Source organism: Diplotaxodon limnothrissa, linkage group LG19, assembly GCF_057381915.1.
Source record: "Diplotaxodon limnothrissa isolate DT_005_m linkage group LG19, D_limnothrissa_male_GT1.1, whole genome shotgun sequence".
Lineage (NCBI taxonomy): Eukaryota > Metazoa > Chordata > Actinopteri > Cichliformes > Cichlidae > Diplotaxodon > Diplotaxodon limnothrissa.
Genome location: NC_140614.1, coordinates 12,696,457 through 12,710,432, shown reverse-complemented (window position 1 = coordinate 12,710,432; position 13,976 = coordinate 12,696,457). Strand labels below are relative to the sequence as shown.

The window sequence follows — 13,976 nt, the reverse complement described above, 5'->3', positions numbered from 1 at the left end:
ACTACATTTTAGGAAATATTAGTGGGTGTTTTCTTGTTTGTTTTCTTGTACTACTTGAACACTAAAGTGGCCCTCCAGTGAGATGACGGTGCCAGAAGGGGCCCCAGGCTCATTTGAGTTTGAGACCCCGGGTGTAAGATGTCACGTGTTGTTGTTTATGGGATCATATTAGAAGCTAGAATCTCCTGATGCGTTAAACCTTTGCACGTCTTTTGAAAAACTAAAAAAGTTCAGATATGGGACACTTTGCGTTATCAAGAGAATTCTTCTCAGTTTAGCTCCTTAGAAGCAAATGTTTTTTTTGTGGGGTTTTTTTAAAAAATGTTTTATTTTTTATGGATTGTTCATACTTCTCAGTTAAACCCAAGATCAAAATGTGCGCGTGTTTCCTCAGGGTGTGGTGCTATTCATCCATCTACATTGGTCTGGTGAGAATTACCCAGGTTTGGAGCTACTGTGTTGCTCAAAGTGCAAAAAATGCATTTGAAACACTATCTGGTTATGTCTCTCTCTACAACTCATGTGGTCATCTGTTTCTATGCAACTCACTCCCCTCCAAAGGTTGGGGTGTGGCCAGCTAACATGAGGGCGGTCACCATCAGTGCTGACGTTCTGTCTCGCTGTCCCACCACAAGCATCTCATCGCAGATAAATGCATGCTCCCTTTGGCACGGTGGTGCAATTGGCAGGTGTAGTTTCATAAGGAGAAGAAACTGCTCACAACAAGATTTCTGGAAACAGATGTTGTTACTTCCTTTATTCCGATATATTTTTTTCATAGGCATAGTGCCACTTAGTTCCATTATATTGAAGAGGAGTCAGACATGTTTACGCCACATGTCTCTGAAACCTTTTAGATGGATAAGCAGCAACTACAGAGGAAAAACATGGAAATCAGAGTTTGCCGTCAATCATTCCTTTGTTTTTTGTTAATATGCATAAAAAAATACTGAAGAGGAAATTCTCCAAACACAGAAAAGTAGATCCTGAGTCCTGAGTGGTTAACCCCGTGTTCAGCGCCTCAAACTTCCCTCCTGCCGTTTGTCCAATCTGCCGAGTCTGTGGGCGTGTGTGCGGCTCTGTCGATATCGCCCGTGACGGTTCCTATGCCGCCCCGCTGATGGGGATTAAACATTCATCATCATGTTTATTAATGACCAGCAGGCATCAGGGGTCTCCAGGCTGTCACACACATGCTGCAGACAAGCTAAAGCTCACGATTTCTGGCACTTTCTCTCAAGAACTTGCACACAGAATAATAAACACACAGCTACCTGCAAAGGTGGCTTAAATATTCATGAACCCCTCCCTTTGTTGTTGCTTGTTTTCAAGCGTTTTTGATGGTTAGAAGTTCTCGTGTGTGCAGCTATCGATCCACTGGCCTGTTAAAGAGTTAAAGAACAGATTTTGTGTCTCTCTGGAGCGCCAGCCTCTCCCATGGGTGGAGGGATGGACTGAGAACATCTGTGATGGCCGACTCCTGCAGAGACACACCAGTGTGTGTGTGCAGGGTTGAGTGGTCTGTTACCTATAGAAGCTTTAGAGGAAGCGCACTCCCAGTTTATTTCTTCCTTTCTCTCTCAAATAGACATGTAGTCATTTCTAAGCAGGCGGCTGCGCAGGCAGAAACCAAGCTGCCATTTTTATTCAATAAAAGCTGTGTGGCTGAAAATCCTTTGAGTTTATTTGCATCTCTGCATTTTAACCATTTTCATCATTCACTCTTCAACTCGGAGACTCGGAGATGTGCCCTCCTCTTAGGTGATACTCATAAAAACGACATACTTTGCACCACAGCCTCTGCAAATGAAATGATAAATGAGTGATGAGCAGAAGCGCACTGATGCTGCACTGCTCACAGCCTGCCGTCTCATTCTGTGTGGTTGAGCGTCTCCCTCCATACCTTCATTATTATTGTGCTCTGCTGCCTCCCCTTATCCTTTTTTTTACTCCTTTGGCCAGTCGTGTCTCATTTTACTTCTCTGCAGCTCCATCTTTGTGCTCCACTCTCCATTCTCCCCAGTGAAGCGTGTCACAGTCTGGTCAGATTTCTTGGTAACGGAGCCTCTCAGTGGGAGATGCTACCCAGATCATAAAACTCGCTTAAAATATAGTTTGTAAAGCTGTGCATTGTGTGAGTGAGGCTGAAGAGCAAACTAAGGAAACTGATCTCAAACAAAGTCAGGCTTTTAGTGGAAAAAATAGCAGTTGGCTGGTTTTTGGACCGGTTTAAATATAAACACAGATTTTAAAATGATTTCATATTCTTAGTAGATCTGAACTGGAAAAACAGAACAGGTAGAAGGCTGGCTTTTAGAAAGAAAATGCTGGCATTAACCAAATATTTGTAGAAACAACAACAAAAACTGATATATACACACTCTGGCCACTTCATTAGGGACACCTTTCTAGGTGTCCCTAATGAACACAAACGATTCCTGAGAATTTGTTGGTTACGTCCAAGATGTGAATCTCCCGTTCCACCACATCCAAAGGGGCTCCGCTGGATTGAGATCTGGTTACTGTGGAGGCCGTTTGAGGACTCGGTGTCATTTTCAAGAAACCGGTTTGAGATTATTTGAGTTTTGTGACGTTATCTTGCTGGATACCTGGTGTGTGTCCTTTTATGACCATACATATGAAGGGATGGACATGGCAAACTTACATACATGCTTCCCTTAGCTAGTATTACTAGAGAACACTGCATACATTTTCATTATTATGCAGATGATATCCATCTTTATTTATCCACGAAGCCAGATGATACAATAAAGAGATTTCCTGCTTCTAAATTCAGATCAAACTGAGGTTGTTGTTCTCGGCTCTAAAACCCTCAGAAATACACAATCCAACCAGATGACATTACCTTTCCCTCCAAAAACTCTGCGGCGGGCCTTGGAGTCGTTTTTTGACCGCCTCTCAGAATGATGCTGAAAAACTACTTTGTGCATTTATCACTTTTCTCCCATATTAATGTCTCTTTATTGGCTCACTGTTAAATTCAGGTTCACATTTAAAATCCTTCTCCTCACAAGGCCAAGCTCTGTAATAATAACAATCAAGCCTCATCTTATCTTGAAGACCTCGTACCACATGACCTCATGTTTGTCTTTTTCAGACTGTCCTCTGTAAACAGAGATGGTTGTTTAGGAAAATCCCAGTAGATCAGCAGTTTGTAAAATACTCAGACCGCCCGTCTGCGCCACGTGCATTCATTCAGTCTGAACTTCAGCAGGCTGATGTAACCATGTCTACATGCCTAAAGTCAATGAGTTTCTGCTACGTGATTGGCTGATTAGATGTGTAGAAATATCAATGCTATAAAAAAGTAATATCACAATTAATACTCAAAGGCTGTCCTTTAATTTTATAATAACTGCTGTATTTGCTTTCAAAACATTGTAGTTTACTGTGTTATCTTGACTGAAGGGGTTTAATGAATATTAAGTATTAAGAAAAAGTGAAATATATGAAAGCTACCTTTCAGGCTATAGCTCTAACCTCCACCAAACAGAGGAAGGCAACACTTAAAGCAAAGAAGGCACATGAATCCCTGCTTGATCGCTCTCTTGATTGCTTGAGCGTTTTAAAGACGACCGTGGCATTACAAAAACCTTACATAGTCAATATAAAGTAAAAATGTTTCCATTTGCTTTGCTTTTTCTGACTAATTTGCATTTAGTTACTATGCTATACCCTGACTACGTGAATACATGTGAAGATGTGCATCAGATTTTTAGATTTTGTTTCGTCTGTGGGAGTTTACAGGCTTTTGAGTCGAAACAATAAAACCTTTTCTATGTTAAAATGTCTGATTCTTTAATCTAAAGGGGGTTTCTATTCCATTTCCAATGTTTCAGCACAGCACATGTAAAAAAACAAAATAAAAATCAGACAATAGACAAAACAGGAAGTGTCTGTGCAGCATAATGCAGTCCGGCACAACATCCGATGAGGCTTTTATGCAGCTTGAGTCACAAAGATAACTCATGAAACGAATTTAAACTCAGCAGAAAACTGAACGTGGAAACGAAGACGAGAACAGGAACAAACGCGTCAGTGGGAGTCGGCAGAGGAGGGTCACCATGTTTGACAGGGTAACAGAGGGATTTGTTTCTAATGAGTAAACAGACAGCGTACACTACTGCCAACCCCCACACACACACACACACATTCTGTGTTGTTGTGTGGGAGAAAATGAGAAACGTGAAACTTGCACTTGTCTCAAAGAGTTTCTCTGTTAGGAAGAATAAGTGTCAGTGAGGTCTGGCTGTTGGTTTGGGGGGTGGCAAAACCTTAACTGCACAGAGAAAAGAGGGGAACTGGGTATCACATGTACCGTGTAAAGGTTTCCTATCCTTATGAAGTCATATTGAGCAAGTAAGGCTGGCCAAAATAACAGAAACATTACTTATGGGAGGACTTTAGTTTCCATCATCATAATTAACATAGTCAGAAACATCAGCAAAGTGACCTCTGAGCTAGAGCTGGGCGATATATCGAGTTTTTAAAACATATCGATATATTTTTATACGAGATATAAGATGTGACAATATCCTTTATATCGATATAGTCTATGTTACGTTATAATTATAGTTGTGGAGCCGCAAGTTTGCCTCTCTTTCGTCCACTTTTGTCTCTACGCAACGTTACTCCGCCTCGCCTTCACTGAAGACAACTCCCCCTCCTCCCCCATCGCTTCACGTGCAGGCAGCGACAAGACGGACACGGCAAATCTCCGTTAACGAGTTACTGCGCATCGCCCCATGCGTGGGGCTGGACGGCGTCAACGTGCTAACGAGCTAAACATGCTAACGAGCTAACAGCGCTAACCCTAAAATCCTTTCATTCTCTCAAAAGTTGATAGCGCGCCTTATGTATGAATTCTGGTTGTGCTTGATGGCCGCGAACCGATTTTATGTGGTACACGGCGCTCAGCAATCTGTCAAAAATGTTTTAGTACGACTTTGGTAAGCTACGGAGCTGCACCGCTTGATAGATTGTCGGCGCATTACGGCTACCGAGGAGCTTCGCGGAGTGATACGTACTGTGCATCAACGTAATATTACCGTATTGTGTGTGTATAAGGACCATAAATGGCACCTGTAAGAGAGGTGGTTATGAAGCGGATTTCAAACTCCAGGCTATCAGTCACACAGTAAAACTTGGGAACAGAGCAGCTGTGAAATCTGTCTTTGTTATTACGCTCAGCGTCTTTTAGTTTACATTTTGACTGCACAATTGTGAGCTCTTTGTTTAGCACAAAAACAACCTTGTTTTCTTTTATTTATGGAGCATTATTATTTAATGAATTCTCATAATTTAATTTTGAGTAATTTTTCATGTACATCTGTGCTGTATGTTAATAAAAGTGCCTGTGTGACATCTGGGACACAGCTTTGACTAAGAACTCTCTTTTTGTTCTTACTTTATGGCTTAAAAAAAAAAATCGAGATATATATCTTATATCGCCATCCAGCTAAAAAATATCGAGATATGAATTTTGGGTCATATCGCCCAGCCCTACTCTGAGCCAGTTAGTGTTTCATGTGTGGGTGAGCTGTGTCGTGGTTTATACTTTATCAGATATGGATTCATAAATTTTCTGCCCAGCTGATACAGTATAGCTGATGTAAGCACAGTTTATATATAGCCACGCCTCGATACTTTCATTACACGTGTTTGAAGGCAGGATCGGAGTACACCGTCACAAATCGACTCAACTCTCCCAAAACCCGATTGCTGAAATGACCCTGTCACTAATGAGTACTTGCAACAAGCTAACTTGTTAAGTAGTAGTTTACCAGCTGCACTGCCATAGATCCACGTGCTTCATAATGATCTTATTTTTGATTATTGGAGAACAAAAGCAAACCAAACTCTAGCAAAGAGAAGCTGGTTTTAATAGATTTCTAATGACGCTGCTGGACCAACGTGCAAAGAACCTTGGGAGAAGTTGAGCCCACATAAATCTGCCTTGCTTCTTCTCTCCCACGTTTCACACCGGTCCGAGTATATGAACCTAATTACACTTGAACTTAATAGTTGACAAAGCAGTAGCTTTTATCTTTCAAGGCCTCGTTGAGTTATGGGGCCACAAAGAAGTCTGTTCACATGCAAGTATAATCCCAACCTTAGTGTTGCATGTGGGCAACTTCGCTAAGATGATAATGCTCTCATAAACGCACCTAAAAATGATTTAAATAACTAAATATGACTGAAAACAAGAATTAAACCAAATGGTTCCCATGACCTCGTGATTCAACAGCACTAAACCTGTCTGGGGTGTCCTGCGTATTCCCTAAGACCTGGAGCGTTTCCCTCCTGCAGATATCCGCTTCATTATCCACTTAGATGTGCTTTAGTATTTTTAACAGCACACAAGAACAAGCGGAGCCAGCTAGAAGCGTTTCTGTGGAGCATGGAGGATTTTCTCGTGCACGTCATACACACACTGTGCTCAAATCAAACATGTGAGTGTGCACACGCAACACAGCACACAGGAGAACTAATCTGATTTCACAGCCCAAATGAAAAGTGATGCACACATACACACATCCATTAGCTATTATTAGGTAAATAGGCTAATAGGTAAACACACAGAGAGCTGCTACGGAGACCACAAATGTCAGAGGGACAGCAAGAAGCGCTTGATTGTAGTGTTGAGTTCTGGGCGTGCTCACTTAGGGCAAACACCAACAGGCAGAGATGTGACTCCTTTATTGGAAGTCACACCTGGAGGCGAAAACTGCCTGCTAGTCATTTTTATCAGGTTTATTTAGCCAAATGTCAGGAAGTTAATCGATCAGATACTCTAACGACTGGCTTCTCGGTTTGTTCGCAGCTGCTAAACAAAGTGTAGAGCATGGCACTGCACGCAAACACTCTGCACCTGAACACGCTGTAGAAATGTAGTGACAAAATCACACCAGCCCCTCCTTCTCCACTGTAGCTCTGGCTGTCAGTTGTCGGTTATTTAATCTGTATGAGTGGTTCGCCTGACATTGGAAAATGATTTAAAATAGATTTATGTCATAAGATCACCTACCAAACTATTACTGCTCGTCTCTACAGTCCTTCGACGCTCCTATGACCCTAATATTAACAGCCCACGGATGAACTTTAGGTAGCTCGATGTCATTACATAATTACCACTCACCTTTGAGAATTTCGCCTCCTTCTCCCAAATGGCTCACATAACTGACCTGACATTCTCATCCACAATGCTTTACAAGCTGGACACGGCCAGGTCTGCACACCGCAGCACTTGGGGAGACCTCCAGCTACAAAACAGAAACGTCCTGAGTGCTTTTTTGTTCACGAAGCTCCTGCAAGTCAGAACAGTGGTTGGCCTCACTATAAATAAACATTTCCACCTGGAAAGACTAAGAGAATAATGCTGTAAGACGTTCTAGAATGATCTTTATTATCCCGGTCTCACAGACAAACTGTACCATCTTCAGTGTAAGATTAATACTTTGATTACAGTCCCCAGTTTGATGGTGCTGCTGACGCATCCCGACGGGATGAATGCTAAGAATCTATGGTGATGATAGTGTATAAAAGTGAAGGTCAACCTGATGAAACTTTTTAATGACAACTCAGGAGACAAAAGCTGCAGATCCTAAATATATGGAAAAATGATCCTCAGGAAACACTTTGCTCATTTTGGATCACAGTGAATACAAAACTGATTCCATTTTGGACAATTAAAAGTCCGAGTGGAGGATTATCCTGGGTGTATTTGAAGTCCTTAGCATACATGGCATAAAAGATGGATGAAGCTACCATGACTTCAGCCATTGGTCCTGTTTCCTGTAGTCCAGATAAACATTTCCACCTTCACCACCTGTTTGGCCGTGAAACCGCACATTCATTGGCTAATGACTTGTCACTTAGAGTTCATTCACCACTGAATAAATAATCCTGCTTTGTGAAACGCAGAACGAACCTGCAACCACACAAACTCACTTAGATAAAGAAGTCTTCTCTGGCACTGGATAAAAGTTACTCCATTAAAAGTTATCGATAAAGGTAACTAGTTAGCTACAAATGCTAACCATTGCAGCAGAATAAATCCAGGCCTCGAACTTGTCTGTACACATCATTTTAAGGTAGAGAATCCAAAGTGTGACTTGTTCGTTGGAGGGATCGGCAAAAGCAAAGCAGTCTTTTCTTCTTTTAGTGAACTTTATCTTCACAGGTTTCTCCTCTGAACTAACTGAAGTTTATCCCTGAATGCTCATAAGCTGAAAACAAAGACGCAAACATGCTAACGTAATCTTACAATCACAAAGGATGATCTAAATGTCTCCCTCCACAAGGCCTGTAAACAAACCAGTCCAAGTGGTTTGGAGGAAGGTATCAGCTTTCCAGGTCCTGCTTTGTCTAATAACGACATGTCAGACAGACCCCTCCCCCCAGCTGCCCTTCCCTTAGCTTTGGTGCCCTCTGTTACAGTGCATCGCACTAGTAGCTAATAATATTGTGCTAAAGACCCAGAGCACTGTATCTGTTTCCAATTAAGAGGTGAAATGAGCAGGTTTTTAACAAGGTGACTGTAACAGCGCCCAGCTTCCCTTCACATGGGTGTGAAAGTATTTGTCAGCAGGGAGTGAGGAGGTTATGGGTGTGGGAACCTTACCTTAGTGGGCACGGCAGAGGGACAGTCACAGTCCTAATGATGCAACAACAGTTTGGTTCTCATGCTTTAGACATTGCAGCAGACATCCTCAAAACACACTAATTACTTCATATATTAGCAAAAGACTAATTTTTTGGGTGAGATTTGCTGCGATAAAGATCCATCCTGAGACCTTCTGCTCGATGTTGTTTGCGTCTTGCTTGTTTTCAGCTCGTCTCGTTGCTCTTATTGAGTTTGAGCAAGTTGAATTTAGCCCAATACAAATCACATTACACTTCAGAGTGAATGATTGCATTTAGCTCATTGGAATCAGCCTTTACTGTTTTTTACTGAATGAAGCTTTTGATTTTTAGGCATGTTTGTTGGCTTGTAATGTGTTCGATCATTTGACTCTGTGTAAGCTTGCGATAACTCAATCAAACGTCCCTGCGTTTGCTGTGGATTCCCCTCCACTGGCCTGCAGGACTGTGGCTGCAGGAGTGAAGAGGTTTAAAGCAGCTTAAACTGTCACGCCAGCCCAGAGCTACAGACTGTTTCCTTATTCTCTTTCACTGAGTCTATAAAAGATGAGGCTTGTCCAGTCTTGATCTGTCTTTCATAAAGTAATCTCTCCAAAGTCCCTCAATCATTTATATTCTTTGCTCTCTCGTGTGGGATATATATTCAGCCACTAACATGCTCTTAACTTTGTCAGTGTCGAGTCTGCCCCACATTCAGACAAAGAAAAGGACAGCCGTGTGTACTTTGGTGCATTTTTAGACCAGGGCCTGATGTCACGCTAACCGCGCGCCGGGTTGTCCTCCATCAGTCATGCCCTCCATGAGCTTAGACATGGTACGGTGCCACCATGCACCAACTTTGACGTAGCCTGGACGACAAACATGTTTTTGTTTCAGGTCTGATGGTTTTCTTCCGGAGCTGCTGACTGTAAAAGCAAGCGAGAGCTGAATGTTTTGGAGCTGGTGCAGGTGGGCATGGTTACCTGAGAGAAAGTGGTAAACAGGAAAAAAGTCAGTTTAGATCAAACACAGAGGCTTAAAGGGATAAAGAAGATGTTGTATTTCACAAAGTTCTCCTTGTGCAGCACTGCAGCCTCGACGGTCAAACTATGGAGCAGCTTTAAGATGCTCATCAGGTCTGAGACAGGGCCACGCATCCCGTTATACCACACGCTGGATATACTGTACATACAGTATGTTACATCAACAAGTAGTCTGACGAGGGGTTTGTGCACGTTTTACTATGACATGGCCACAACAAATCACTTCCTGTTCTACAGTTTTAAAACTCCCGATTGGCTGATTCCTTTCTTAGTGTTTTATTTTTGTTGCTGCTCATCTGATGCCGTTGTGGGTATTTACCATAACTAGTCATGTGAGTTGTGATGTGCACGAATAACATCAGTTGTGAAATAGTGTCAGGAGGTTTGTTATCTTCATGCTATAATAAGCTGTAAGCTTTTGAAGCAGTTTATGGGCTTTTAAAATGACATAATGTCTTATATGTTTTCAACCTGTAGCTTTGTATTGTGTTGTTTTTTTACATCGTATCATAACCAATCACAGCCGCGTGATTCTCTCATGCATTTCGTATGTGTGCAGAATCCGTAATCATTTCAATGATGACTGATGGATAACATAATGCTGTCTTAATAATCCCTGCTTCAAAGCTCTGGGAGTTGTGGATATCCTTTAACAACTTCGCTGCACTTACCTTGAAATGATTCATTTTGCAGATGGTAATGAGTGCAAGTATAGATGGATGGAGGCAGGCAATCAACCACAGAAAGAAAACTATGCTTTCCCTGAGGCAGTTTTAGGGAAGTTGTATGTGATGACATTCTGCAAACTAACATGGATTAGATCCTTTTTTTAAAAACTGGGTTAACAAGAACCATTTTATTACTTTTTGTTGTTATGCTGGCTTCAGGTGCCGACACTTAGCTCTATACTTATCTTACAGTCCCATCCTGTTTATCACACGGCCGTCTCAATCTTTTCTCACAAGCAGGCAAACAAAAGAGTAATTCAGCTCATCAGTCTGTAGGAGTCTCGTGATAGTTTCTTCACCTACAACTCAAGTGATGAGCAAACACATCCAGCTCCCCTCACTGCTCGGTAATGAACGATCGTGCTGCAGACAGGCAGTCAGACAAACACATGATGCAACGTGTGGAGGACACGTCTGTCAAATATGTCGTTTCCCACACCGCTGAATCCATGCAGCTTTATATATCGTCTGATATCAGCCAAAAAACAGTATATTCATCATCTTCAACTCTGACACATACAGTGGGGCAAAAAAGTATTTAGTCAGCCACCGATTGTGCAAGTTCCCCCACTTAAAATGATGACAGAGGTCAGTAATTTGCACCAGAGGTACACTTCAACTGTGAGAGACAGAATGTGAAAAAAAAATCCATGAATTCACATGGTAGGATTTGTAAAGAATTTATTCGTAAATTAGGGTGGAAAATAAGTATTTGGTCACCTCAAACAAGGAAAATCTCTGGCTCTCACAGACCTGTAACGTCTTCTGTAAGAAGCTTTTCTGTCCCCCACTCGTTACCTGTATGAATGGCACCTGTTTGAACTCATCATCTGTATAAAAGACACCTGTCCACAGCCTCAAACAGTCGGACTCCAAACTCCGCCATGGCCAAGACCAAAGAGCTTTCGAAGGACACCAGGAAAAGTATTGTAGACCTGCACCAGACTGGGAAGAGTGAATCTACAATAGGCAAGCAGCTTGGTGTGAAAAAATCAACTGTGGGAGCAATCATCAGAAAATGGAAGACATACAAGACCACTGATAATCTCCCTCGATCTGGGGCTCCACGCAAGATCTCATCCCGTGGGGTCAAAATGATCATGAGAACGGTGAGCAAAGATCCCAGAACCACACGGGGGGACCTGGTGAATGACCTGCAGAGAGCTGGGACCAAAGTAACAAAGGTCACCATCAGTAACACACTACAACGGCAGGGAATCAAATCCCGCAGTGCCAGACGTGTTCCGCTGCTGAAGCCAGTGCATGTCCAGGCCCGTCTGAAGTTTGCCAGAGAGCACATGGATGATACAGCAGAGGATTGGGAGAATGTCATGTGGTCAGATGAAACCAAAGTAGAACTTTTTGGTATAAACTCAACTCGTCGTGTTTGGAGGAAGAAGAATACTGAGTTGCATCCCAAGAACACCATACCTACTGTGAAGCATGGGGGTGGAAACATGATGCTATGGGGCTGTTTTTCTGCCAAGGGGACAGGACGACTGATCCGTGTTAAGGACAGAATGAATGGGGCCATGTATCGTGAGATTTTGAGCCAAAACCTCCTTCCATCAGTGAGAACTTTGAAGATGAAACGAGGCTGGGTCTTCCAACATGACAATGATCCAAAACACACCGCCCGGGCAACAAAGGAGTGGCTCCGTAAGAAGCATTTGAAAGTCCTGGAGTGGCCTAGCCAGTCTCCAGACCTCAACCCCATAGAAAATCTGTGGCGGGAGTTGAAAGTCCGTGTTGCTCGGCGACAGCCCCAAAACATCACTGCTCTCGAGAAGATCTGCATGGAGGAATGGGCCAAAATACCAGCTACTGTGTGTGCAAACCTGGTAAAGACCTATAGAAAACGTTTGACCTCTGTTATTGCCAACAAAGGTTATGTTACAAAGTATTGAGTTGTATTTTTGTTATTGACCAAATACTTATTTTCCACCCTGATTTACGAATAAATTCTTTACAAATCCTACCATGTGGATTCATGGATTTTTTTTTCACATTCTGTCTCTCACAGTTGAAGTGTACCTCTGGTGCAAATTACTGACCTCTGTCAGCATTTTAGGTGGGGGAACTTGCACAATCGGTGGCTGACTAAATACTTTTTTGCCCCACTGTATCTTGCACGTCCACAGTTTGAAAAGCATTTTAAATGATGCTCGACTCAAAAAAAAAATAGAATTACACTAAAAGAACTGAGGGTTTAATAATGTAAGTGCATGTAAATCAGGGGCTTTAAGTGCTGTGTCTGTCCTTTAAAGACCCTAATAACATTGCTGCAAAAGGGTGGCCGCTGTGACACACTTTGCTTGTCTAAGCCATTGATTTCTCATTAGTTAGGCCCTCAGGAGTGTACAAGCTATCACTTGGATCAGCCCTGTTGTATTCAATTAAAAGCCTTTCCAACACACCCTGGCTTTTTTCTACCTTATCTTTAAGTGCATATTTTTTCTGTTGCGTGAGCTGCTGCCATGGCCTCTTTCATTTTGGCTGCCATATTTAGAAACAAGTAAGGAGTTGTTTCAGGGTGTGGCAGTGGTGGCTCTGATTATAGCCCTCCCTTTGTCTCACATGCACCTTATGACATCTCCTTCTTTGTGTTCATGAATGCTGCGCACACAAAAACCGTGTTCCCAGCACCTTCTGCCTAACCCTGCCAGCCTTTCAGACAGCTCTATGAGAAAAATGTCTTCCAGCCACAGCAAACCATTAGGGCTCACATCTCAAATCAGTTTGGTAATTACACATGGACGCTGAACAGGCCAGCTCTCACATCTCAGCACCTCATATAGTGGTAATAATGGCCAGATCACAGCCTACAAAAGGCAGCTATGAGAAGGGTGTGAGCATCGCTTATCGGGGAATCTGCAGCCCCCTCCCTGCGTCTCACGTACAGTAACACACACTCACATAGAAATGCACGAACTGTGACGATCCTATTAGAGAAGCCATAATGGCAGAACAAAGCGATGACAGTCGGAATAGCTGGACCGGGGGTGTTGAGAAGCCTCATTTAAGAGGCGAGGAAGGAGGACTGAGGTGTGGATGTGTGTCACTATGTGTGTTGTGGAAGCCCACATTTCTGGCTGAGCTCAATGCTTTTTGCTCCCCGTTGTGTTTTAAAGCAATAAACTGACAATACCAATATTTCATTTCACCGGCCCTGTCCTCACTCCTCGGTGTGTTCGCAGGAGTGGCAAAGTCAGGACCGTCGTCTTGTGCCAGGCCGACAGACAAACACAGAGGGGATGATGGGCGGCAGGATGACCGTCAGAGCCAATTACGTTTAATGAGATGTGGAGTGACCAGAGCTCCCGAACGCTGCCAGATGACACAGGGAGCTTCCGAATGTATCCAGGATTCTGCCCTGGAAACATTGTGTGCTGGGATTGGTAGCATGTCACTGGAAAGGCTGATAATGGTTGCCCAGTTGATTATTGCACTACGTTTGATTACCAATAAAAAGATGTGAATCAGTTCAAACGCAACAAGTTCCATTTGTAATGATTCACATTCCCTAACAACCTAATTTGTCTCTGAAATCCTTTGACACTCC

The 13,976-nt window shown here is 42.8% G+C and overlaps 1 protein-coding gene across 1 annotated transcript in view; it reads left to right on the top strand.

The window, feature by feature from the left end:
- scaf8 (SR-related CTD-associated factor 8) overlaps window positions 1-13,683 on the top strand; it is a 46,964-nt gene extending 33,281 nt beyond the window's left edge. The window contains exon 21 of the mRNA XM_085379259.1: window positions 13,612-13,683. The gene's annotated coding sequence lies outside the window, so the exon portion shown is untranslated. The remainder of the gene's footprint in view (window positions 1-13,611) is intronic.
- The last annotated feature ends 293 nt before the right edge of the window (window positions 13,684-13,976 follow it).